The following is a 27,580-nucleotide window of genomic DNA, read 5'->3' as shown; positions in this document are numbered from 1 at the left end:
CCTGCAATCTTCGGATCCGAAGTCCGACGCCTTATCCATTTTTTTTTTTTTTTTTTTTTTTTTTAAGATCCTTTTGACTACAGCTTATTTCCTGCTGCCACAAATGAGCTACAATCCTATTCAATGAAAAATTGTCTCCGAAAGGCATCAAATCTGCTTCAAATGATACGTGGCTATCAGCACCATTATTCAACACACATGCTCGACTGTGCGCAGACGCCTGTGGCGTAGCTCTTGGGCCCTGAATCAGACGCAGTAGTTCCAACAAAAACTCTCCTGAACGGCACTGTGCCGAAAATTTCGCTACAGATCACCCTTGTCTTGCTTGAGCTTCAGGTAGACGCCGGTTTGCAGCCAGGAAGCGGACAGCAGCAACTTTCAACTAGTTTTGTAGTACTCAAACAACACAGTAAAACAGCATGCATCTTTTGCAGAACTGGAAAAACTCGACCGTGACAGGATTCGAACCTGCAATCTTCGGATCCGAAGTCCGACGCCTTATCCATTTTTTTTTTTTTTTTTTTTTTTTTAAGATCCTTTTGACTACAGCTTATTTCCTGCTGCCACAAATGAGCTACAATCCTATTCAATGAAAAATTGTCTCCGAAAGGCATCAAATCTGCTTCAAATGATACGTGGCTATCAGCACCATTATTCAACACACATGCTCGACTGTGCGCAGACGCCTGTGGCGTAGCTCTTGGGCCCTGAATCAGACGCAGTAGTTCCAACAAAAACTCTCCTGAACGGCACTGTGCCGAAAATTTCGCTACAGATCACCCTTGTCTTGCTTGAGCTTCAGGTAGACGCCGGTTTGCAGCCAGGAAGCGGACAGCAGCAACTTTCAACTAGTTTTGTAGTACTCAAACAACACAGTAAAACAGCATGCATCTTTTGCAGAACTGGAAAAACTCGACCGTGACACGATTCGAACCTGCAATCTTCGGATCCGAAGTCCGACGCCTTATCCATTTTTTTTTTTTTTTTTTTTTTTTTAAGATCCTTTTGACTACAGCTTATTTCCTGCTGCCACAAATGAGCTACAATCCTATTCAATGAAAAATTGTCTCCGAAAGGCATCAAATCTGCTTCAAATGATACGTGGCTATCAGCACCATTATTCAACACACATGCTCGACTGTGCGCAGACGCCTGTGGCGTAGCTCTTGGGCCCTGAATCAGACGCAGTAGTTCCAACAAAAACTCTCCTGAACGGCACTGTGCCGAAAATTTCGCTACAGATCACCCTTGTCTTGCTTGAGCTTCAGGTAGACGCCGGTTTGCAGCCAGGAAGCGGACAGCAGCAACTTTCAACTAGTTTTGTAGTACTCAAACAACACAGTAAAACAGCATGCATCTTTTGCAGAACTGGAAAAACTCGACCGTGACACGATTCGAACCTGCAATCTTCGGATCCGAAGTCCGACGCCTTATCCATTTTTTTTTTTTTAAAGACCAGTGCTCTGCCCCTTTTTTTTTTTTAAAGAAAAATAAACAAATCCCCTCCTTTGGGGAGCACCGTGAACAATTTTTTCAAGAAGAAAGAAAAAACATTATTGTGTCTCATCTCGGATCCAAGTTTATTCCGCTGATCCATGTTCATCGTTGGAGGGAGGTACCGAGGCGTAGTGGCTGAAGTCAGGACACGGCGCAGAAGCAGTGGGGCCTCTTCGCGGCACTACAGGTGCTCCGTGTCCCAATTCACCCCCACAGACCCGGTACACTACCCTATTCCCATTTTCTCGAAGACAATTTTAAGCATATTTCCAAAGTTCTTTCCATGATTCTTGTATTGAAGTGTTTTGTGAAATTCGATTGCCATATGCATTTTGAATTGGACAGGATCATCATCGCCAAGTTTGTTAAAGATATAACTAGAATAATTACCCAGTAACCAGCTCACCGCGTTATTTTTCGTCTGTGGGTAAAACTTAAAATCAGGTCGATAGATCATCATCGCCTGGACATTGCCGGGAACACTGCGAGTGATAAGTGCGACTTGTTGCTGAATCCAGTTCCAGTTGTGGAGACGTTCCCCACAGGTGCACCTGTGCAGCACTGTATCTAGGAGGTCGCAGTGAAGACAGAGGTCGGTAGCACTCAGTCCTATCCGGTGGAGTCGCTCATTGGTACTTATTATATTATTGACTGCTTTGTACCACGCAGTACGAGCATCCGAGCTCAAAACAGTGGAACCAACGTTTCGCCAGACTGTATCCCATTGTACTCCACTATATTTGTTAACAATCGGATTCTGGCTTTCGTGTTCCCTCCTTTCCACCAAAATGGCTTTTGCCGTTAAAGACTGAGTTTGCCGTAACTGGTGACTAAGGTAGCTATACTCGAGATAATACTCTCTGATATGCTTAAGCCGGTAACAAATAGGTTGAACATTCAGCGGAGGTTCAAGACTGTGTGGCCGGACAGCATGAAATAACTGTGCCGTAAGACCATGAGGTTCCTTCTGTATGATTTCCGCCGTACGTGACACGTACAGAGCCAGTGCTTTGCTCCGTATGTCAACCAATCCCATCCCTCCATGCGTAGGGTGTAGCGCTGCTGTTCGTGCAGATACACGAAAGATCTCGCCTTTCCATAGAAATTTCGTAACTTTTGACATGATATTTTGAGCCACTCCTGCAGGAAGAGGAAGAACCTGCGCCGTGTAGAAGGCCTTAGATAAAACACACGTATTAATCAATGTAATTCTGTCAAATTGGTTTAGACTTCTGTGGTAGTTATCAATTACTGCACCGTTGATTTTGTGAGCCACATCCCTCCAGTTCGCTGCCGTCATGTTTAATGTTGACGCCTTCAACACTATCCCTAGAGCTTTAAGTTCACTGACGTGTGTGGCACATGAAATGGGAAGACGATCAAGGCCTCGCAGATTTAAAAACTTGCTTTTCTGTTCATTTATGTGTGCTCCAGACGCCTGACAGTAGGTCTTGAGGACAGCTTCAAGCTCAGTGACGTCAGACTCATCTCTGATAACAATCCCAACATCATCCGCATAGGCTCCTGTTACGGACTTCACTCCTGAGATCGTTAAACCACTAAGCTTCGCCTGCAGGTGCGTGAGGAGCGGCTCGAGCGAAATGACGAACAGCAACATCGACAACGGGCTGCCCTGAGGGACACCTCTGTCGATTAGGAGCCGTTGCGTGAGTTGCGAATTTACTGAAATTTTTGCAGTGATTCCGATGGCCACATTCTTTATCATTGCGATCGCGGACGGTAAGAAGCCCAAGCGCCGCAGTGTCTCTAGTAGGTACGTGTGATTGACAAGATCAAATGCCTTAAAAAAATCAAGAAAGAGCAGACCACATCTTACGTTGCTGGCTTCAGCTAGCGCAATAATATCCCTATAAAAGGCGACCGTTTGCAGGATAGTCCGCCGAAAAGCACATGTTTGCTGTTTGCAAAGCAGGTTGGAAGTGAGCGGCAGAAGCCTCATCTTAACTGCACGGGCTACAATCTTGTAATCGGAATTCAGTAGTGATATCGGCCGAAGATTGGTTACAGATTTTCCACCTCTGGACTTAGGGAGGAGAACTATTTTACATTCCTTAAACTCTCCTGGAACAGACTGCCCCTGCAAGACCTCGTTCACCATGTCTGTGATCTTCTCTCCCAGTATGTGCCAGAACTTTTTATAAAATTCAATGGGGAGACCGTCAGGCCCAGGGGACTTGTTAGTAGGGGAACTGCAGATGATGTCGAAAACGTCGTCGTGACTGAAAACCGAAGAAAGACTGTCACTTTCGTCTGCAGTTATCCTCGAAGAAAGAACTTCAAGGAGTTGAGAAGCGCTGTCTGCATGGGGAGCGTTGGAAGTATAAGTCCTGACAAAGTAGCTGTAAAGTTCTCTGACGATATCGCGTTGATTTGTGACCGTCGTGCCATCTTCGAGTTTAAGTTCATCAATGAAAGCCCTCCTTCTATTCTTCGCGTGCTTGACAAGGTGATACAAGGCCACCGTTTCGTCTGCGCGTACTGATTTAACTTTGGATCGAACCTTTAGTCCTTCTAACTGCTCCCGTTTCAGACTGATTAATTTAGCTTTGATTCTCTGAATTTCCCCTATTCTAGTAGCCGTGGCATCCGCTCTGTCATACAAATCTCTTAATACGGAGTAATAAAATTCCATTGTCCTGCGAATTCCAGTAGCCCGTTCAATACCAAAGGACATAAGAACCCTGCGCAGTTTGGGCTTCGCTTTATAGGTCCACCATGCTATAATGCTAGGGAAGGCATGAATAGTGCGGAGGCACTGGTCCCAAGCACGCCTTACGGCCTCCTCCAGATCTGAGTCGGTTAATAATGCAAGATTAAGATGCCACTGATTTTTAAACCAGCGCGTGGGCTGTTGTTGTAAGTTGATACACGCAACCACGCCACTGTGGTCTGAGAAGCTGGTAGGAATAGTTTTGACATTTAATAAGTTAGTTGTTAAATGATCAGACACATAAATCCTGTCGATCCTGCTACAAGAGTTTCCAACGATGTGTGTGTACCTCACTAAAGTAGGGTACCGAGCTTCCCAGGCGTCCTTGAGTTTAAGATCATAAACAAGACGGTTTAAATCAGGTGAATAATTAAAATTCGGTGTCTGATCTTTTCTGGACAATACACAATTAAAATCACCGCCAATGATTAGCTGCGTAGGATTGTTCCGCAGTAAATAAATGATATCTTCCTTATAAAAGCGTGCTCTGTCAGCTCTACGAGTACTCCCGGAAGGCGCGTACAAATTAATAACAGTAACGCCAAAAATATTGACACTCAGTCCTCGACCGGATTCTAATCTTTCAATGTTGGCAACTGGAATACCTTCCCTAATTAAGACGGCAGTCCCCACGTTCGTTTCCGGGGAAGAATTGATTATTGCAACAAAACCGGTAAGGTTTATTTGCTGCAAGGCCACCTCTTGTAAAAGGGCGACGTCTGTATCCGACTCGTAAAGATATTGTTGTAGAGCACGTACCTTGACGTCGGATCGGATCTTGTTAACATTTAACGTTGTTATTTTATAAGCCTGTGACATACTGAGACCTATGCAGGAAGGGGGATGAGTTAATCATCGCCAACGGTCGGATCGTCATGCCATTCCATTTGTGTATCCGGTTGTAAAGCCAAGTCATGCTCGTTGTGTTGGCCCCCGGCATCTTTATTCTTAGTTTTCTTTCGGACAACGTTCACATTTGGTTGGATTCTGTTCCTGCGGCGCCCACTATGAGCCATCTCGGCAGACGGCGGCGTGGGCGGGTCGTGGGGAATGTCAACGGCCGACGACGGTCCCGACACTACGGCCGGAATCACTCGCGGCGTGTCCTCCGGCGGCAAACCAGCTGCGGAAGTACTTTCGCTATCAACACGTTTGTCATCAAACTCCACATGAAGTGGTTTGTTGACATTTTCCGACACAGACTGCTGTTTATGTTCGCGTTCCGTGTTATGACAACATTCCTGTTGTGTTGCCGTGTCGCGAGCCGCCGCCGTTGGCTGTCCGGCATCCTCATCTAGAGGTGTGGTCTGTTTACTATCACAACTGTCTACGCCGTGGTGAGCCCCTGCAGCGACCTGCTGTTCACATGTCGGTCGGTCCACCGGAACCTGGTGCTGTGGTTGGTCGGAGGGCCGACCATCCGTACCCTGCGACGCCGCGACAGCAGCTGAAATGTCACTATGTGACATGCCAGAGGAAAAATCGTCTACTAGAACGGGACCTTTTAAGAACTTAGTATCAGATCTACGTTCCTGCGAGTCTTGTCTCTTTGATTCTGGTGTACTGTGGGCTTCGTCCTCAGAACTACTTCCGTCACAAGTCCTACGTCGTTTGTTGGTAGCAGTGTCTCCGGTCGCAAGTGTCGGTTCGTCCGTAATTTTCCGAGGCAGGGTTGGAAATTCCTCAATGCGCACGACTTCCGGTTCATGCAACGCAGATGCACCACCGGCTGTAGCACTTTCTGCCGCTTGATTATCGGTAATAATCTCCGCGAGCGTTAACCGTTTCCGTTGCTGTAAGGAATTTTTTAAGACGAAAACCCGTTTGGGACAATCTTGACGCATGTGGCCACTCTCATTGCAGATGTGACACGTCAAAGTTTGACCAGAGTACGTAACTTGAACCCTGTATTCGCAAACCATAATATGGGAAGGAATATTGACCTTCACATGCATATCTACTGACCGAACACCACTGAAACACTGCAGGCGATGCTGGCTAGACCAGCGTTCATTACGAATCTGTTTGACATCCCCATACTTACTTAGCACATCTTTCAAATAACAATTTTCAACTTCCGGGGGCAGATTAAAAATACGTACATTTTTATATTCTACATCGGCATTAGTAACGGTAACGGTACTTACAGAGTTATCCCGATGTCGGAACTCAACTCGCCCGCCATGCTTCATGAGTATCTTATCCAGCAACACAGGGTTCAGTAATTTGACAAAAAAACAATACTGCTCCATGTCGCAATACGCAGTGTGCACCTGATCAGAATTGATACCAATAACGTCCACTATCCAATCATGAATTTCCAGTGACGTCGGTTGTACGTGACGGGTTGACTTTTCAAATTCAAAGCGGAGGGTACTTTTCCTGGGAAATAACCTGGCCATAGCAGAAATTTACAAGCGGTCAAGGCCGCTAAATAATAACAGCGAAAAGGGGTAGAAACTTCACCACAATTAACAGAAAACAATCACTGCACGTCCAACAGAAAGTAGAAATAACACAATATCACAACTCGTAAACACACCGGTGAACAGGGCTCTCAGCACGTCCGAATAGCTCCGTGTCTCAAGCGCGACTGTCCATTAGGCCACACGGTCACTGGCGCAATACGCTTCCCCAAACACACCTCATTATCGCCATTTGTGCACTTCCCGGAATGAATTTACCATCTTTGACGCAATTCTCCAATTTCAGTACTAAAAATGCGACGCTATTTCTTGCTGTGTCCCATCGCAAGTTACATTCAAGCCCTTATGACGCTCATCAAACAAGAGCTTGCAAATCAGCTTCAATCGCTTAGTGCCATCTCAGTCGGTTGCAGAAGGTACCTCACCCTATGAGATACAATGGCGAGTTGCCGCTATTACCAAAGCGGCGGCGGCGCCGCCGCCGACGACGACGACGACGACAACCGCGAGGGTCTCTATCAGGGGTAGAAAATACATCACAAGAACTAAGTATTTCACGTCGGCATTCTCCGGAGACTCCCAAAAGCAGCAGGTTTTTTTTTTCCTTTATTGAATTTCAATTCCCCCCGAAGGGGGCGGGCTGGCAGCAGCTGACTACGCCACTCTTCAGCCTACAGAATTTGTGTTAAAAAGATGAAGATAATAAAAAATAACAGTTGGCGATAAAATCGGAGACTTAAAGGAAAAATGGCGGAAAATTCTAGAACTTAGAACATAAAACACATGAGTTATGATGCTAAGATAATACACAAGAAGCAGAAAAATAACAGACAGACAGTTAAAAAAACACGGCGACAGTCTGGTTTCTGTTCGCAATATATAAAATGCACACCCAGCGACAGCATGATTTCTGTTCGTAACACTGTGGAAAGACGCACAACACTGAACATTCACTTAAACACGGCACTAAAAAGTTGGCACAAATATGGCATACCACAGCCGAGTGCAGGTGGGGGGGAAACTGGACAGATGATGGAGAAAAAAAGGGGGGGAAGGAGAGGAAAAGTGAAGGGTGGGAGGGGGGAAAGAAGCCAATGGAGAAGACCCATAAGAGGGGTGGGGGGTGCTGAGCGGACGTGCCAGGGAGTGGGGAAGGCAGAGGAGGGGAATGCAAAAGGACTCGGGGGTGGGGGAGGAGAAGGGACACAGGGGGAGGTTGGGCGGGGAGAAAACACAGGATGGAAGGGGGGAGGAAGAGGGAGACCAGGGAAAGGTCGGAGGAAAGGAGGGGGCTGAGGATCAGAGTTGATAGGAAGGATAAATGGAGGGAGAGAGGGCATCACCCGGGAGGGGGAGTTGACGGAAGCCACCTTGGGAAAGGAGATGGAGGGTGTAGAGATGGAGGGTAGGGGGGACACAACGGTGAAGACGTGGCAGGGGGCGGGGATGGGAGAGGAGAGGAGCAACCAGGGGGTGAGGGGTTCAAGACGGCGGAAGGTGTAGAGGATGCGGATATGCTCGAGGAATAGGAGCAGATAGGGGAAAGGAATGAGATCGTAGAGGATCCGCGTGGGGGACGGGAGGCGGATACGGAAGGCGAGGCGGAGTGCATGACGCTCAAGGATCTGGAGGGAATTATAGAATTTGGGGGGGGGCAGATATCCAGGCAGGACTGGCATAACAGAGGATGGGACGGATTAAGGATTTGTAGGCGTGGAGGATGGTAGAGGGGTGCAACCCCTATGTCCGGCCTGAGAGGAGTTTGAGGAGTCGGAGGCAGTTGTGGGCTTTGGATTGGATGGAGCGGAGATGAGGTATCCAGGTGAGGTGACGGTCAATGGTGAGGCCAAGGTAGGTGAGGGTGGGGGTGAGGCAGACAGGACGTGCGCAGACAGTAAGGGAGAAATCCAGGAGCCGGAAGGAGGGAGTGGTACGACCGACGATGATTGCCTGGGTCTTGGAAGGATTGAGTTTCAGGACCCATTGGTTACACCATGCAGCAAAAAGGTCAAGGTGATTCTGGAGAAGGCGTTGGGACCGTTGGAGGGTAGGAGCGAGGGCGAGGAATGCGGTGTCATCAGCATATTGCAAGAGATGTACTGGAGGGGGGGGTTGGGGCATATCTGCCGTGTACAGGAGGTAGAGGAGAGGGGAGAGGACAGAGCCCTGGGGCACACCGGCAGAGGGGTAGAAGGTGTGGGAATTGGCATGATGGATGGTAACATAGAAGGGGCGGTGGGAGAGGAAGGAGGCCACCAGACGGATGTAGTTGATAGGAAGGGCGTAGGTTTGGAGTTTAAACAGGAGACCGGGATGCCAGACACGGTCGTAGGCCTTTTCGAGGTCAAGTGAGACAAAAATGGCGGAGCGACGGGAGTTAAGCTGGAGGGAGAGGAGATGAGTGAGGCAGAGGAGTTGGTCATCAGCAGAGAAGGAAGGTCGAAAGCCACATTGGGTGTTTGGGAGGAGGTGGTTTTGATGGAGGTGGAGATGGATGCGCCGGGAAAGGATGGATTCCAAGAGCTTGCTGAACACTGATGTGAGACAGATAGGACGATAGGAAGAGGCATCAGATGGAGGCTTATTGGGTTTGGAGAACATCAGGATACGGGAGGTTTTCCACAGGTCGGGATAGAAGCCAGTGGCAAGGATGACATTGTAGAGGGTGGCAAGGAGGGTAAGAAAGGAGGGAGGGCAGTGTTTGAGGTGGCGGTAGGTAACGCAGTCGTGGCCGGGAGCAGTGTTGCGTTTAGTGCGGAGTTTGAGGCTGATGTCCTGTGCAGTGATGGGAGTGTTAAGTGCAGATGGCGGGGTGTGGCCCAAGTACTGGAAGCTAGGAGCAAGGGGAGGAACAGAGGTATTCGTACGGTCCATGACATCAGGGAAGAGGGAATAATCAAAGTGAGGATCATCTGGGATGGAAAAAACATCAGAGAGGTGGGAGGCAAAGTGGGTGGCCTTACTGAGGTTGTCAGGAAAGGGACGGTCATTAAGGAGGAGAGGGTACTGGGGGGTGGGGCGGTTCCCAGTAAGGCGGTGGAAAGCAGACCAATACTTGGAAGAGTTGATGGGGAGCGTGGCGTTGAGTTGTGTACATGTCTGGCGCCAGGCTCGGCGTTTCTTCGCAACAAGCAGGTTGCGGATGTGTCGCTGTAATTGCCGGTGGCGAGTAAGTGTATCCCGGTCACGAGTGTGGAGAAAAGAGCGGTAGAGGCGGCGGGACTCTCGAAGGAGAAGGACGGCCTGTGGAGGCAGGGCGGGGCGGTGAGGGTGGATGGCTTTGGTGGGGATATGGGTGTCGACGGCGTCAGACAAGGTCTGGTGCAGGAAGGCAGCAGTGCGAGTGATGTCATCAGGAGACTGGAGGGTAAGGTCGTGGCCGTCAACCTGGGTGTGAATGGAATCCCGGTAGGCATCCCAGTTGGCACGGGAGTAATCATGGACAAGTTTAGGAGGGACGGCAGGGCGAGGAGCGTGGCGGGGATGGCGAAAGTTAGAGATAGTGAGGAGGACAGGAGCATGGTCACTGCCAATGAGGTCAAGGACATCCACGGTGATGCGCCCAAGGAGGTTTGGAGAGGCAAGGACCACATCAGGAGTGGTGTTGGATTCGGGCTTGGTGTGCTGAGGCAGGGGAACCAGGTCGCCCTGGCGAGTGGTGAGAAACTGATGCCACCGCCGGAGGTCGGCAGGATCACGGCTGTGGATATTGAGGTCGGCGGCAATCACGTAGGTGGAGAAGGTGCGGTCAATGCGGGCCAGGAAATCGTACGGGATGGGGGTGCGAGGGTGGACATAAATGGTGGCACAGGTGATGGTAAGGGTGGGGAAGAAGAGGCTGAGGGTGAGATGCTCGGCAGGATTGTTAAGGAGAGGTTGGGGCTGGACAGGGAGGTGCTTGAGGTGGCCTATAGCAACTCCGCCACGCGCGAGAGGGTACGGGTTATCGGTGCGGTGTAGGGTGTAAGGAGCCGTGGAGACGGAGATACGGGGTTGAAGGAAAGTTTCATTTAGGACGAAGGCATCCACGCGGTGCTGACGTAGGGTGTGGAGGAAGAGGAGTTTGTGGGTGGGCAGGGAGCGAATGTTGTGGTACAAAATACGGTACGGTTGTTGTACCATGGGAGTGGAGAGTTAGACAAGGGTGGTGAGGGGGGTGAAGGTGAAGTGGGCCTGGTTGTGGGAGTATGTGGCATAGGTGGTAAGATGGAAGATGGAACGGGCAGCGAGGGCGATTTGGGAAAGAGTTTGGGAGCGCTGGAAGGGGTGGATGTTTTGGAGCACAATGGTGGTGAAGCGGGTGATGTCCTCAGCAGTAGGGGGAGTTCGGAGCGAGTTGTTGGGGTGGATGGGGTCATCAACAGGACGGACAGGCACGGTGAGCTCAGGGGTTACTGGTGGAGGTTTCGCTTTACACTTTGAGGAGTAGGTAGGATGTGGGTCGTTGCAAGTGTTGCAGGAGGGGGGAGAGGTGACGTTGGGGCAATGCTTGAGGAAGTGGGAAGCTTTGCAGTGGGGACAAGTAGGGGGGTTCTTGCAGGCAGAGGTTAGGTGGTCGTTGTAGGTGAGACAGCGTTGGCAGCGGTAGGATTGGACTGGGGAACGGGAGGGGTCCACCTTATGGCGCTGATTGTAGATGAGGGCTCTCTCGGTGAGGAGGCGGTCAATGGAGGAGGAGGATTCGGTGAATATCCGCATGAGAAAAGTCGACCCGGCATCATTGAAGATGCGACGGGCCGAGCGGATTTCAATGTCGGGCCGGGAGTTGAGTTCCGCCAACACCTCAGCCTCCGTGATCACGGGGCTAAGCTTCGTGATCACAGCGGTGAAGGTTGGCGGACGTCGGGGAGGTTGAGGCTGACGGGGAGAGGACGGGGTGTGATTGGGGGTGAGGGTTGCATGTTGGCCAAATTGGATACGGGGGATGCGGGAGAGGAGATCGGTGTGGAGGGAAGCGCTGGGGGATTTTATGAGGACCGAGTCCTTGCGAGGAATCAGTTGGGAGATGGGAGCATTGGGGTAGTATTTCCGGATGGCGAGGGTGAGGGAGCGGGCATCAAGGAATTGAGGGTCAGGATTGGAGAGGACAAAGGTGTGGGTAGTAGGCGTGGCGGGGGCGGGGGTCGGAGCCGCGTCCATGGGGGTGGGTGGGTCACGGGGGTTGGGGATTTTTTTGGAGGAGACTTCGGGGGAAGGGTCAACATTCGGGCGCTTTGAAGGTTTCGTGGGCACGACCGGGTGGAGAGGGGGCAGGGGTACGGGTTGCAGGGGGAGATGGCGGGGGGCAGGACCACCCTGAGCAGCGGATGATGCAGACGGAGGGGGCGTGGGTGTCACTGAGACTGTCGAACGGCGAGCAGAGATCCGTGCTGGCTTGGAGCCTGTCGGAGGCGGTGCGGGGAGCGGCGGAAAGTCAGTAGTTGTCGATGGGGCGACAGTGATAGGGGAGGAAGAGTTGGGGGTGGATACAGCCGAAAGTGGCGCTGGGGTGGGGTGGACAGGGAGAGAAGGAAGGAGGGGAAGTGGGGTGGAGGAGGAGCTCCATGTGATGGTGGTTGGAGCAGCGGAGGGAGAGGTGAAAATGATAGTGGTGGTGGTGGTGGTGGGTTGGGACATGGTGGCGGCGCGCGAGAAAGGCGGCGGCGGCGACCAGACGGCGGCGGCGGCGACCAGACGGCGACGGCGGCGAGCACCGGCAGGCGGCGACCAGGCGGCGACGGCGGCGAGCACCGGCAGGCGGCGACCAGGCGGCGGCGGTGGCGAGGAGGACAGGACGGCGAGCAGACGACACGGCAAGGAAACGGCGGGAATCTTCCACGTCGATGTTGCACCCTGAGAGTAGCCCAGGCAATGAAACTCTTCGATGAAGACGAGAGGGAATCCAACCCTCGAATGAAAAGCAGCAGTTTTTTTTTTTACTTTATTGTCATTTTAAAGCCTATACAATACAATAGGCAGGCTGGCAGCAGCACACTACGCTGCTCTTCAGCCAAAGAAGACATAAGCAGAAAAAAAACAGGAGAAAAACAGAAAAGGCACAAAATGGTGGGCGATAAAACAGGAGACACAGAGAGACAAACACAGAGCCGTTCACACTCGACGATAAACCACACTGCAAACTGTTGAGACGACGCACAAACACTGAAGAAGACGATGGCACTGGTGAACAACGGAGTGTGACGGGGAACACTGAACACTAAACACGACGGTACACACAAGACACTGATGGCGGCGATCTCCGGCGCGCGAAAGTCCACGTAGCGTGTGCGTGTCCGGGGACCTGCCAAGAGGGGAACGGGGGTGAGGTGGGGGAGAGGGGAGAAAAGGACGCCAATGGCGGAGGAGACGGGGCAGGAGGGAGAGGGACAGGGGAGGGGAGGCCCGGGGGAGGAGGGGAGAGAAAACGAGGGGGGAGGGAAAAAGGGAGAGAAGGGAGGGAGGGTGCCCTGAGGAGCATGCACAGGAGGAGGGAGGGAGGATCAAAGTTGGTAGGAGGGGTAGATGGAGGGGAGGAGGGCATCATCACGGAGGGGGAGCTGGCGGAAGCCACCTTGGGAGAGGGTAAGGAGGGTGGAGAGATGGAGACCGGGTGGGACATGGGAGTACAGGCGCGGCAGCGGGCGGGGGTGGGAGAGGATCGGGGAGACGAGCGGGTGAGGAGGATCGAGTTTACGGGAGGTGTAGAGGATGCGTATTCGTTCGAGGAAGAGGAGGAGGTGGGGGAAGGGGATAAGATCATACAGGATCCGCGTGGGGGAGGGGAGACGGATGCGATAGGCAAGGCGGAGAGCATGGCGTTCAAGGATTTGGAGGGATTTATAAAAGGAAGGGGGGGCGGAGATCCAGGCGGGATGGGCGTAACAGAGGATAGGGCGGATTATAGGTGTGGAGGATGGTGGAGGGGTCCAGACCCCACGTACGGCCGGAAAGGAGCTTGAGGAGACGGAGTCGGGAACGTGCCTTGGCTTGGATTGTCTGGAGATGGGGAGTCCAGGAGAGGCGACGGTCGAGGGTGACGCCAAGGTACTTAAGGGTGGGGGTGAGAGCGATGGGACGGCCATAAACGGTGAGATAGAAATCAAGGAGGCGGAAGGAAGGGGTGGTTTTGCCTACAATGATCGCCTGGGTTTTGGAAGGATTGACCGTGAGCAACCACTGGTTGCACCAAGCGGTGAACCGGTCAAGATGGGATTGGAGAAGGTGTTGGGAGCGTTGCAGTGTGGGGGCAAGGGCAAGGAAGGCGGTGTCATCGGCAAACTGGAGAAGGTGGATGGGGGGTGACGGCGGCGGCATGTCCGCCGTGTACAACAAGTACAGAAGGGGGGAGAGGACGGAGCCTTGGGGCACACCGGCGGAGGGGAAAAAGGTGTAGGAATCGGAGTTATGGATGGTGACATGGGAAGGACGGCGGGAGAGAAAGGAACCGATCAGACGAACGTAGTGAATGGGAAGGGCGAAGGTTTGGAGCTTGAAGCGGAGACCGGAATGCCATACGCGGTCATATGCGCGTTCGAGGTCAAGAGAGAGGAAGATTGCGGAGCGACGGGAATTGAGCTGTTCGGAAAGGAGAGGAGTGAGGTGAAGGTGAAGATCGTCGGAAGAGAAGGACGGCCGAAAGCCACACTGGGTAACGGGGAGGAGGCGGTAAAAAGCAGCAGTTTCTGGTGCCTACTTTAATAGCACCATTCGCACTATTCATTTGCGAGAGCATTTCTTAAATACCGCACCCATTTATAATTTGTTTTATCCTTGACCGCTTTTTTCGAAAGGGCCACGGTGGGAGGGGCTTTTACAAAATTCATTTGCCTCCTGTGAGGATCGAACTTACGACCTCTGGTTTACTAGACCAGCGCTCTGCCACTGAGCTAAGGAGGCGCCTTCTAGCGCGCATTTCGGGTACTTTGTTCTTATGAACTAGTGAATCGGAGATCTTCAGCTGGAAACGCACCGTATTAGCGACCATTATTTGCATTTAGTTAGCACAGCTGCTGCTTTCCTACACATCTCACACGATATCGATGTACACCTAAAATTCCAAAACAACACATTTATTTCATTTCAGAGTTACTTTCAGCTTCAAATACCATTCCTCTGATATTCATACGAAGCTAGGCATCGTCGTAACCCGTTACGTTCATTACGCAAGGCTCACGAGAGGGGCGCAGGTTGCATCCGCGTAGACACAAAATTTTGCGCCGCCCAGCGTGGGGCTCGAACCCACGACCCTGAGATTAAGAGTCTCATGCTCTACCGACTGAGCTAGCCGGGCTCCACACAATGCTTTACGAGCCATACAATACTGATGGGACCTGTGACCATCTATGGAAGATCCTTTTGACTACAGCTTATTTCCTGCTGCCACAAATGAGCTACAATCCTATTCAATGAAAAATTGTCTCCGAAAGGCATCAAATCTGCTTCAAATGATACGTGGCTATCAGCACCATTATTCAACACACATGCTCGACTGTGCGCAGACGCCTGTGGCGTAGCTCTTGGGCCCTGAATCAGACGCAGTAGTTCCAACAAAAACTCTCCTGAACGGCACTGTGCCGAAAATTTCGCTACAGATCACCCTTGTCTTGCTTGAGCTTCAGGTAGACGCCGGTTTGCAGCCAGGAAGCGGACAGCAGCAACTTTCAACTAGTTTTGTAGTACTCAAACAAAACAGTAAAACAGCATGCATCTTTTGCAGAACTGGAAAAACTCGACCGTGACAGGATTCGAACCTGCAATCTTCGGATCCGAAGTCCGACGCCTTATCCAGTAGGCCACACGGTCACTGGCGCAATACGCTTCCCCAAACACACCTCATTATCGCCATTTGTGCACTTCCCGGAATGAATTTCCCATCTTTGACGCAATTCTCCAATTTCAGTATTAAAAATGCGACGCTACTTCTTGCTGTGTCCCATCGCAAGTTACATTCAAGCCCTTATGACGCTCATCAAACAAGAGCTTGCAAATCAGCTTCAATCGCTTAGTGCCATCTCAGTCGGTTGCAGAAGGTACCTCACCCTATGAGATACAATGGCGAGTTGCCGCTATTACCAAAGCGGCGGCGGCGCCGACGATGACGACGACGACGACGACGACGACGACGACGACAACCGCGAGGGTCTCTATCAGGGTTAGAAAATACATCACAAGAACTAAGTATTTCACGTCGGCATTCTCCGGAGACTCCCAAAAGCAGCAGTTTTTTTTTTTTTTACTTTATTGTTATTTTAAAGCCCGTACAACAGGCAGGCTGTCAGCAGCACACTACGCTGCTCTTCAGCCATAGAACATACAAGCAGCAAAACAGGAGAAGACACATAAGTTACAGAATGGTGGGCAATAAAACGGGAGACACAGAGAGACAAACACGGAGCCGTTCACACTCGTCGATAATCCACACTGCTAACTGATGAGACGACGCACAAACACTGAAGATGACGATGGCACGGGTGAACGAGGGAGTGTGACGGGGAACACTGAACACTAAACACGATGGCACACACGAAACACTCATGGCGGTGATCTCCGGCGCGCGAATGTCCACTTAGCGTGTGCGAGTCCGGGGACCTGCCAAGAGGGGAACAGGGGCGAGGTCGGGGAGAGGGGAGAAAAAGGATGCCAATGGCGGAGGAGACGGGGGCAGGAGGAGAGGGACCGGGGAGGGGAGGCCCGGGGGAGGAGGGGGGAGAAAAGGAGAAGGAGGACGGAGGGAGAGGAGGGTGCCCAGAGGAGCAAGCACAGGAGGAGGGCGGGAGGATCAAAGTTGGTAGGAGGGGTAGATGGAGGGAAGGAGGACATCATCAGGGAGGGGGAGCTGGCGGAAGCCACCTTGGGAGAGCGTAAGGAGGGTGGAGAGATGGAGACCGGGCAGGACGTGGGAATACAGGCGCGGCAGCGGGCGGGGAGTGGGAGAGGATCGGGGAGACGAGCGGGTGAGGGGGGTCGAGTTTACGGGAGGTGTACAGGATCCGTATCCTTTCAAGGAAAAGGAGGAGGTGGGGGAAGGGGATGAGATCATACAGGATCCGCGTGGGGGAGGAGAGACGGATGCGATAGGCGAGGCGGAGAGCATGATGTTCAAGGATTTGCAGGGATTTATAAAAGGTAGGGGGGGCGGAGATCCAAGCTGGATGGGCATAACAAAGGATAGGGCGGATGAGGGACTTATAGGTGTGGAGGATGGTGGAGGGGTCCAGACCCCATGTACGGCCGGAAAGGAGCTTGAGGAGACGGAGTCGGGAACGTGCCTTGGCTTGGATTGTCTGGAGATGGGGCGTACAGGAGAGGCGACGGCCGAGGGTGACGCCAAGGTACTTATGGGTGGGAGCGAGGGCGATAGGACGGCCATAGACGGTGAGATAGAAATCAAGGAGGCGGAAGGAAGGGGTGGTTTTACATACAATGATCGCCTGGGTGTTGGAAGGATTGACCTTGAGTAACCACTGGTTGCACCAAGCAGTGAATCGGTCAAGATGGGATTGGAGAAGGTGTTGGGAGCAGTGCAGGGTGGGGGCAAGGGCAAGGAAGGCGGTGTCATCGGCAAACTGGAGAAGGTGGATGGGGGGTGACGGCGGCGGCAGGTCCGCCGTGTACAACAAGTACAGAAGGGGGGAGAGGACGGAGCCTTGGGGCACACCGGCGGAGGGGAAAAAGGTGTAGGAATCTGTGTTATGGATGGTGACATAGGAAGGACGGCGGGAGAGAAAGGAACTGATCAGACGGACGTAGTTAATGGGAAGGGCGAAGGTTTGGAGCTTGAAGAGGAGACCGGAATGCCATACGCGGTCATAAGCGCGTTCGAGGTCAAGAGAGAGGAATATTGCGGAGCGACGGGAATTGAGCTGTTCGGAAAGGAGATGAGTGAGGTGAAGAAGAAGATCGTCGGAAGAGAAGGACGGCCGAAAGCCACACTGGGTTACGGGAAGGAGGCGGTGCTGGCGGAGATGCTGGTGGATGCGTCGGGTGAGGATAGATTCCAGGACCTTGTTGAAGACCGAGGTAAGGCTGATGGGACGGTAGGAGGAGACGGCGGACGGCGGTTTGCCAGGTTTAAGGAACATGAGGATACGGGAGGTTTTCCACAGGTCTGGGTAGTAACCGGTGGACAGGACTACATTGTAGAGCCTGGCCAGGGTGGAGAGGAAAGAGACAGGAGCTTCACGAAGGTGACGGTAGGTGACACGATCGTGACCAGGAGTGGTGGTGCGTTTTGCGCGGAGTGTAGTAATGAGATCCTGTGTAGTGATAGGGGCATTGAGTTCCATGTGTGCAATGTTGTCCAAGTACTGGAAACCAGGAGCGAGGGGAGGGACAGAGGTGTCAGTTCGATCGCGGATGTCCGGGAAGAGGGAGTAATCGAACTGGGGATCATCGGGGATGGAAAACACATCGGACAGGTAGGAGGCAAAGTGATTGGCCTTACTAAGGGCGTCAGGGAAGGGGTGATCATAATGGAGAAGAGGATAGTAGGGGGAGGGCTTAGTTCCAGTAAGGCGACGGAAGGCGGACCAGAACTTGGACGAGTTGATAGGGAGGGTAGCATTTAAACGGGTGCATGTCTGTCGCCAGTCCCGGCGTTTCTTAGCTGCGAGCAAATTTCGAACGTGTCGCTGGAGTTGCCGGTGGCGTCGTAGGGTGTCCGGGTCACGCGTGCGGAGGAAGGCACGGTAGAGACGACGGGACTCACGGAGGAGGAGGATGGCCTGTGTGGGTAAGGTAGGACGGTGGGGGTGGAGGGTAACAGTAGGGACGTGGGCCTCCACGGCCTCAGACAAGGTCTGCTGGAGAAAGGAGGCGGCATGGGTGACATCATCGGGATGGTGGTAGGTGAGAGGGTGGCTATTGACCTGGGTGGAGAGGGTATCCCGGTAGGCATTCCAGTTGGCACGGGAATAGTCATGGACGTTCTTAGGGGGAGGGTCATTGCGAGGGTCGGGGTGGGGGCGACGACCGTCTGAAACGGTGAGGAGGACAGGGAGATGGTCGCTACCAATAGGCTCCAGGACATCCACCGTAATGCGACCAAGGAGGTTGGGGGAGGAGAGAATAACATCGGGAGTGGAGTTGGATTCGGGACGGGTGTGCTGGGGGATGGGGATGAGGTCGCCTTGAAGGGAGGAGAGGAACCGATGCCACCGCCGTAACTGGGCAGCGGAGCGACTATGGATGTTGAGGTCTGCAGCGATCACGTAGGAGGAGAAGGTACGGTCGATGTGGGAGAGGAATTCGAAAGGAAGAGGGGCGTTGGGGCGGACATAGATGGTGGCGCATTTAACGGTAAGGCCGGGGAAGAAGAGACTAAGGATCAGGTGTTCGGTGGGGTCGGGAAGGAGAGGTTGGAGCCGAACGGGGATCTGGCGGTGGTGACCAATGGCAACTCCGCCACGCGCAATTGGGAGGGGATTCTCGGAGCGGTGGAGAAGATAGGGGGAGGTGTAGATGGAGTGGTGGGGTTGGAGGAAGGTTTCATTGAGGAGGAAGGCATCCACACGGTGGGTAGCAAGGGTGTGCAGGAAGAGGTTCTTGTTGGCGGGAAGGGAGCGGATATTGTTGAAAAGGATACGGTGCTGTCGCGCCATGACAAGGATTTAGACGAGGGTGTCAAGACGGGAGAAGGTGAAATGGGCCTGGTTGTTGGAATAGGTGGCGTACATTTTAAGGTTGAATATGGAACGGGCGGCGAGGGAGATCTGTTGAAGGGTGTGGGGGCGCTGAAAGGGATGAACATTCTGGAGGACGATGGTGAGGATCCTGATGATGTCCTCAGCGGTGGGGGGGGACGAAGGGAATTGCCAGGAGGGGTGGGGGCGTCCAGAGGACGGACAGGTACGGCGAGTTCAGGAGTGGTTGGAGGGGGTCGGGCTTTACACTTTTGGGAGTAGGTGGGATGGGGGAGATTGCAGGTATTACATGAGGGAGGGGAGTGAAGGTTGGGGCACTGCCGGAGGAAGTGCGCTTGCCGACAATGCGGGCAGGTGGGGGCCTCGCGGCACTCAGGTGTTGTGTGTGCATTATAGCGCAGACACCTCTGGCAGCGCAGGGATTGAGGAGGGGAACGGGAGGGGCCGACCTTGTACCGCTGGTTGAAGAGGAGGGCACCCTCCTTCAGGAGACGGTCAATGGAGGGGGCGTCCTCAGAGAAAACCCGCATAAGGCGGGTGGGGCCGGCAGAGTTGAAAATGCTGCGGACCGCCCGCACCTCCAGCGTGGGATGCGCCTTGAGATCCGCCAACACCTCCTCCTCCTTGATCGACGGACTGAGCTGAGTGATCACGGCGGTGAGGGTCGGCGGGCGACGAGGGGTTGGGGTTGGCGGGTAGGAGATGGAGAAGGAGCAGGGGTAAGGGAGGCGTTGGGACCAAAACGGGTGATGGGGAGGCGGGAGAGGATGTCAGTTTGGAGGGTTGGGCTGGGGGAGGAGATGAGAATAGAATCCCGTCTGGGAGTAAGGAGAGTGATGGGGGCACCAGGGAAATGTTGGCGGAGGAGGAGGGAGAGATTCCGGGCCTCGAGAAAGCAAGGATCGGGATGGGACAGGAGAAATTTGTATAAAGAGGGGGGGAGGAGGAGGAGGAGGAGGAGGGAGCAGGGCCAGGTGGGGAGACATCCATGGCACCCCGGGGGGGGGGGGGGGGATGGAGGTCGAGTCGGGGCCTTTTTGGGAGCGGAGGAGGTGGGGGTGCCACTAGGGCGTTTGACGGCGGCAGAAGTGCGGGTGGTGACATGAGGGATGGGAGCGATAGGGAGGTGACGGGAAGGGATAGGTCCCGTCGTGGACGCAGCAGACGGCGCCGGAGATGGCGACGGTGACGGTGACGGCGAAGGCGACGGCGACGATGATGATGACGGTGGTGGCGGTGATGGCGAAGGCGACGGGGAGAGCTGGATGTGGACAGTGGCCCGACGGGCCACCACCCAAGCCGGAGCTGCAGTGACAGGCTGGGGGAGTGGGGGGAAAGGATCAGAACGAGAGGAAGAAGCGGGAGAGGGGGGCGACAAAGAGAGAGGGTGAAGGGAGGGTGAGGAGAGGGGGGATGGAAGGAGGGGGGTGGGACTGGGCACACCAAGTTATAGTGGTGGAGGCGGCGGAAGGGGATGTATAGACGATGGCGGTGGTGGTAGTAGTGACGGTGGTGGTGGGGGCGGACATGACGACAGGGAGAAAAAACGCACAGCACGAACAGGAAAAGACACAAACTGAGAGCAGGCGAAGACGCAGACGGACGAAGACCAGGGGCGGACGACCAGGGCGGACGGCGACGGCGGCGGCGGCGAGCACCGGCTGGCGGCGACGGCGACGGGGACGGGGACGGCGACGGAGACGGCGAGCACCGGCTGGCGGCGACGGCGGCGAACAGACGGACGGACGGACGGACAGCGAGCAGGCAGGCGGACGGTCGGACGGCTACAACAGTAAGCGGCAGGCAGGCAGGCAGGCAGACAGACACAACCTTCGAAAGCGGAGATTCCAACCAGAGAGTAGCCCAGGCTTTGGAATCCGGCGCCTTCGAATGAGGGGATCCAACCCTCTAGATGAAGCAGCAGTTTCTGGTGCCTACTTTAATAGCACCATTCGCACTATTCATTTGCGAGAGCATTTCTTAAGTACCGCACCCATTCATAATTTGTTTCATCCTTGACCGCTTTTTTCGAAAGGGCCACGGTGGGAGGGGCTTTTACAAAATTCATTTGCCTCCTGTGAGGATCGAACTTACGACCTCTGGTTTACTAGACCAGCGCTCTGCCACTGAGCTTAGGAAGCGCCTCCTAGCGCGCTTTTCGGGTACTTTGTGCTTATGGACTAGTGAATCGGAGATCTTCAGCTGGAAACGCACCGCATTAGCGACCATTATTTGCATTTAGTTAGCACAGCTGCTGCTTTCCTACACATCTCACACGATATCGATGTACACCTAAAATTCCAAAACAACACATTTATTTCATTTCAGAGTTACTTTCAGCTTCAAATACCATTCCTCTGATATTCATACGAAGCTAGGCATCGTCGTAACCCGTTACGTTCATTACGCAAGGCTCACGAGAGGGGCGCAGGTTGCATCCGCGTAGACACAAAATTTTGCGCCGCCCAGCGTGGGGCTCGAACCCACGACCCTGAGATTAAGAGTCTCATGCTCTACCGACTGAGCTAGCCGGGCTCCACACAATGCTTTACGAGCCATACAATACTGATGGAACCTGCGACCACCTATGGAAGATCCTTTTGACTACAGCTTATTTCCTGCTGCCACAAATGAGCTACAAACCTATTCAATGAAAAATTGTCTCCGAAAGGCATCAAGTCTGCTTCAAATGATACGTGGCTATCAGCACCATTATTCAACACACATGCTCGACTGTGCGCAGACGCCTGTGGCGTAGCTCTTGGGCCCTGAATCAGACGCAGTATTTCCAACAAAAACTCTCCTGAACGGCACTGTGCCGAAAATTTCGCTACAGATCACCCTTGTCTTGCTTGAGCTTCAGGTAGACGCCGGTTTGCAGCCAGGAAGCGGACAGCAGCAACTTTCAACTAGTTTTGTAGTACTCAAACAACACAGTAAAGCAGCATGCATCTTTTGCAGAACTGGAAAAACTCGACCGTGACAGGATTCGAACCTGCAATCTTCGGATCCGAAGTCCGACGCCTTATCCATTTTTTTTTCTGGCCTCCATCCACCCCTTCTAGCCCGTCCTCACGCTCGCCAAAAGTGCCTTCATCGGCTCGGCTTCTCCGCCATTGGCAAAAATCTCCGTTGAAATAAAAAATTAATCATGTAACAAATTGATTCCCTTCAGTGTCCATGTGGTTATTTGGTTAAGCCACTATATGTGATGTGGAAAATAAAGCAAATGAAATCTTCTGCAGGAATGTTAGAAAACTCATCACTTTCCGAGGGAGACTGAATGTGTGAAAATAAACTTGTGATGCTGGAGTCTTCCACAGCAAGAAGGAACAACTCTTCTCTTCCTCTGACAGGAGAAGGTCAAACATAACGTAATTACGTCTTCTTTTCAATAAACGAAGCTTACTAATTAAATAAACAAGAAAAGAATAATTTATAATTTGGATATTAGATCTACAAAATTCGACGGGGATCTTGTAGAACAGCCTCGCATTGCTCTCGACAGGAGAGGCATCATCCCCCAAAGCGTCACCACCGTCGGGGTGGTCCGTTGCATATTCGTGGCCGTTCGATCGCCGCAATCCGAATCCTAAGTGCGACTATCATAGTCGTGAAAGGGCCATCCATCAGAATTTTCGGATTGCGACGGCGCCCTGGAGGAATATCTCTCTACGTCAACGTTCGGAGGAGAAAGAAAGCATACTTTTCTCTATATTTGCCTATTCGTTGAAGTTGCTGGTGTTGAGTTATTAGGTGTAGCCAATAGTCTTCTTTATTTCTTTCTGGCGCCGATAATATATAATACACCGTCTGACCTTGAAGCCAATTGACTGCTCGTCGTTTTGCCGGGGGGTATGGAACGGCATCAGGAGTGAGGAGTCCAGCTGGAGTAATCATCCTAGGTGCAGTACGCAGCATACTTGAGAGCTTCCGTGCAAAGAGAAGCCAGATGTCCTTCACATTGTCGCATAGAAAGCGATGTTCGATGGTATCTAGTAGAGTACAGTGAACGCAGTTCGGAGTGTCTGCCAAGTGGATCATGTGTAGTTTTGAATTTGTCGGTATGATCTTATTGACCGCCATGTACCATGTAGACCGCACCTGCGATGGTAAGTGTGCGTCATGAATGTTTTCCCAGATCTTGGCCCAGTTGCAGTCTCTACACTTCTATTCTGTTGCGCGGCTTACTGTCCGTCAGGCAGCTGTAAAGGGCTTTGACCCTGTAAAGATCATTCTCAGGTATGTTGCTTTGAATATAGCTGTATTCGAGGAAAAAAGTACTAAAGTGGCAAAATGCAGTCGGGATGTGACTTACGTTTACCGGAGGCGTCATGCTGGCAGGTGCAATTTCATTGAGAAGGTGGGCCGTTAAGGAATTTGGTGAACGTTGCCATTGTTTATACATGTTGCTGATATATAATGCTTTCGCTTTGTGGTAAACATCAGTCAGATTTAGGCCGCCCTTTCCCAAGGGGAGCGTCAAGGCTGCAAATGGGACTTTGAAAATGTGTCCCCTAGTGACAAAGTGTCCGAGCGCTGCAAGCATTCGTTGTGCTATGACTTTTGGTATTGGTAGGATTTGCGCGACATAATTCACTTTAGAAACAATGTATGTATTGACTAAAAGCACTCTTTGTATGGCGTTGAGATTTCGCAAATGATGTTGCCGTATGCCGGCCCGAATTTGTGCTAATAATTTTCGATAATTAAGAGCAGACGTGCAGCAGATGGTGCGCGTGTATTCAATGCCGAGACATTTAAATGTTGTCATTCTTTTTAGTGATTGGCTATTGCCAAGTTCGAGTCCTCTACCAAGTTCCATAATGCCAGACTTTTTACAGTTGACTTTCGCTCCTGTTGCGGCTGCATAAGTGGATATCAGCTGAAACGCGCGTTCCAAATCTTCATCTTTCGTCACCACGAAACTGACGTCATTCGCAAATGCCTGGCATACGATCTTCTGGCCATGTATGCGTATTCCCGGAAGGTCTTGCACCAGGGAGAACAGTAAGGGTTCAAGAGCAACTGCAAACAAAGCCATTGACATCGGGCAACCTTGTCGTACCGACCGAGTGATGTTAATAGGTTTACTGAGTTGTCCGTTGAGACAGATCTTGGACGTACCGTTTCGCAGCAGGAGTGTAACAGTGTCAACAACTTTCCGTGGAAAGATATGAGTGACTGATTTTATCGAATGCTTTCTCAAAATCTAACGAGACTAGAGCGCATCGCATGTCGCAAGCGGCGGCTGTAGCTATGATATCTCTATATGCACTTAACGTCTGCTGTATGTTTCTAGTGTTCCCAACGCTCGTCTGGTAGGCCCCCGTGACAGTACTAAGTACCGTACTGAAGCGCTGCATCATGACCCGCGCGAATATCTTATAATCGGTATTAAGTAATGTAAGCGGTCGAAGATTGTTGACTGTCTTTCCCGCTGGGGTTTTGGGTACCAATATCACTATGCCCTCACAGAATTCCCTTAAGATATCACTTCCAGCATTTAAGATATCATTACAGACCAAGGTCAACTTTGGAACTAAATGGTGACGAAAGGTTCGATAAAACTCAGCCGGTAATCCGTCGGGGCCAGGCGATTTATTCTGTGGGCTCCCTCGAATGGCGTCCTCTACTTCATCTTCAGTTATGACTGCAGCGAGGTCGTCTGCTTCTGCCGTGCTCAATGTCGCAAAACGGCGTGCCAGAAGGGCTTGCTGCGCCGCCATGTCCACTGGGTGTTCCGTTAACTGTGCTGTGAAATGTTTATAAATCTCGTCTCGTATGTCGCGCTGTTGGTTTAAGAGTCGACCATCTGCAGTGTGCAGTTCTGTCAATATCTTTCTGCGCCCCCTTTTCTGTTCGCGAATAACATGATACATTGATGTCGTTTCGTCCTGTACAGCGTTTTGCAGACGTGTCCTGACTTTATAGCCTTCCAATTGCTTCCGTTTGAGGGTTAGAATCGTAGCCTGTATTCTTTTAATATGCATACGATTTGCTATTACTGTTGCATCTTCTCGATATAAATCTCTTAAACACTGAAAGTAAAATTCCAGGGTTTGCTTCTGCCAGGCACAACGATCTCGGGAATAATTCTTCATCGCTTTTGTTAAGGCGGGTTTCGCACATTTTACCCACCACGTAATGGCAGAATCGTACGCGGGAAACTTTCGTTCGCATTCTGCCCACGTATTGCGGAAGACTGTGTGACACCCGGGTTCTGGTAAACACGCTACATTTAGTTTCCAGGGTCCCCTTGCCCTGTACGTCCCTTGTTTGGCTAAATTGACGGTACATATATATGCCACATGATCTGTAAAGACAGTCGGCCATAGCTCTGCCTGCAAAACATGTTCCCTCATACTTGATAATGCGTAGATTCTATCGATGCGGCTAGCTGAGTGGCCAGTAACGAATGTGAATCCGGGCCTGTCACCGTGTCTAAGCTCCCACGTGTCTTTTAAATTCAACTCTTCAATGAGAGTGCGAAGCTCGGCGGACGGATTGAAGTTCGGCGTCTGGTCTTTGGGACTGAGGACACAGTTAAAGTCACCAGCGAATATAAGTTGTTCTGAAGGTGGTGTAAAAAGTGGCACAATGTCATCTTTAAAAAACTCTGCTCTCTGTCGGCGTCTCCCAGAGCCGGATGGGGCGTAGAGATTGATAAATCTAGTAGTATTGATAGTAGTCGCTATACCTCTGCCAGACGCCAGGCGTTCGATATGTGACATCACTATCCCTTCCTTAGCCATGATCGCGGTCCCCGGATCAGTGCCATGTCCAGGATTAACGACGGCATTATAGCCCGTGATACGGTCAAGGGTCTGGAACCGCAAGACCGCTACGGTCGCAGGTTCGAATCCTGCCTCGGGCATGGATGTTGTGATGTCCTTAGGTTAGTTAGGTTTAACTAGTTCTAAGTTCTAGGGGACTAATGACCTCAGCAGTTGAGTCCCATAGTGCTCAGAGCCATTTGAACCATTTTTGAACGGTCAAGGTTAATATTGGTCACTTCCTGCAGCATGATGAGATCAATATCAGCGGCATAGAGAAAATCTTGAAGATTTTTTAAGTTTAGTGGGCTACTGATGTTATTGATGTTCAATGTCGCAATTCGGTAAGCTTGCAAGGACGGCATGAGAACAGAGATCTAGGTGACAATAAGCCGATTATGGATGTTAATGGCGAACATCATCTAAAAGAAGTCTACGTCATCAGCCACTGCGCCGACGCCGGCGGTAGCCGTTTGTTGCTGGTGGGACACATCAGCTGGAGCTTCTGATAACGGACTATCTATACGTCGCCGATCCTTTACGAAATCTTCTTCCAGACCGCCCTCTTCCACGTCATCCGACCAATCACACTCGAACTTGTCCGCTTGCATACCGCAAGCAGATAGCTTGGATACGTCAGGCACAGGGTTCTGATCCATTGTATCTGTTATCGCAGGGTCTCCTGAGGGTAAGCATCCGTGATCAGTGTCCGATTCTTCCGTCCGGGATTTTTTGTCGTTGTGCTGGTTGCCGACGACCGTGGTTCAGTCACTTCAGTCATTTTCTGTCGTACGTGGTTCGCTTTTTCACGCAATATTGGCGCCTTTGCTTCTGCCCCTTGATGTGCTAGCCGGCGCTTCTTCTGTGATTTGGGAGACCGCGGGGGCTGGTGGCCAGCCAGCTCGTTCGATTCCACCCGGTCCACGTCGGACTTGTCGTCTCGAACCGGAACGCCCGCCGGAATACTTTCGGTGTCCGGTTGGTGCCCCTGCTCCGAGTGAGTATTGCCCCCCTTCGAGGTGTGTGAAGAAGGAACAGTTGGTACGTCGTTCGTATCCATCGGCGTGACGCCTTCCTGCACTTCGCGCAGACTCTCTATCGAAACAGCGAAACTAGGTTCCGAGGTAACGTTAGCCCGGGCGGCGGCGACGTATGATATAGGCAACGTAGACGTCGGGCCCTGCTGCTCACGCTCACCGGCCGGTATTTGTGCCACGCGCCGTTGGACACATTGAGCACGGATATGTTCGGTGGAACCACATCCCGCACAGGTTCTCGGCTGCCCATCATAAATCACTATGGCTCTGTAGCCACACACAGTGATGTAGGACGGAATGTGCTTCAACATATCAATCTTCACCTGCCGGACACCGTTTAACACGGGGAAAATGTGCATATTCGACCACTTTTCTGCCGTATTGCTGATGACCGTTCCATATTCCCTCAATTTGGCATTAATTTGATCAGCGGATATTTCGAATGGCAATTCAAAGATTCGAACAGTTCTCACACCAAGACCGGCAAGCGAAA

The 27,580-nt window shown here is 52.0% G+C and overlaps 5 non-coding genes across 5 annotated transcripts; all 5 read right to left on the bottom strand.

Moving 5' to 3' along the window:
• Positions 1-14,457: 14,457 nt before the first annotated feature.
• Trnat-agu (transfer RNA threonine (anticodon AGU)) lies at positions 14,458-14,529 on the bottom strand. The gene has a single exon. It is a non-coding gene; the product is annotated as a tRNA-Thr (tRNA).
• Positions 14,530-14,850: 321 nt separating this feature from the next.
• On the bottom strand, positions 14,851-14,923 carry Trnak-cuu (transfer RNA lysine (anticodon CUU)). The gene has a single exon. It is a non-coding gene; the product is annotated as a tRNA-Lys (tRNA).
• A 439-nt stretch (positions 14,924-15,362) lies between these two features.
• Trnar-ucg (transfer RNA arginine (anticodon UCG)) lies at positions 15,363-15,435 on the bottom strand. The gene has a single exon. It is a non-coding gene; the product is annotated as a tRNA-Arg (tRNA).
• Positions 15,436-21,343: 5,908 nt separating this feature from the next.
• Trnat-agu (transfer RNA threonine (anticodon AGU)) lies at positions 21,344-21,415 on the bottom strand. The gene has a single exon. It is a non-coding gene; the product is annotated as a tRNA-Thr (tRNA).
• Positions 21,416-21,736: 321 nt separating this feature from the next.
• Trnak-cuu (transfer RNA lysine (anticodon CUU)) lies at positions 21,737-21,809 on the bottom strand. The gene has a single exon. It is a non-coding gene; the product is annotated as a tRNA-Lys (tRNA).
• Between the last annotated feature and the right edge of the window lie 5,771 nt (positions 21,810-27,580).

The sequence above is a fragment of the Schistocerca nitens genome, chromosome 8 (genome assembly GCF_023898315.1).
Source record: "Schistocerca nitens isolate TAMUIC-IGC-003100 chromosome 8, iqSchNite1.1, whole genome shotgun sequence".
NCBI classification, from domain to species: domain Eukaryota; kingdom Metazoa; phylum Arthropoda; class Insecta; order Orthoptera; family Acrididae; genus Schistocerca; species Schistocerca nitens.
This window is presented reverse-complemented; position numbering and strand designations above follow the sequence as displayed.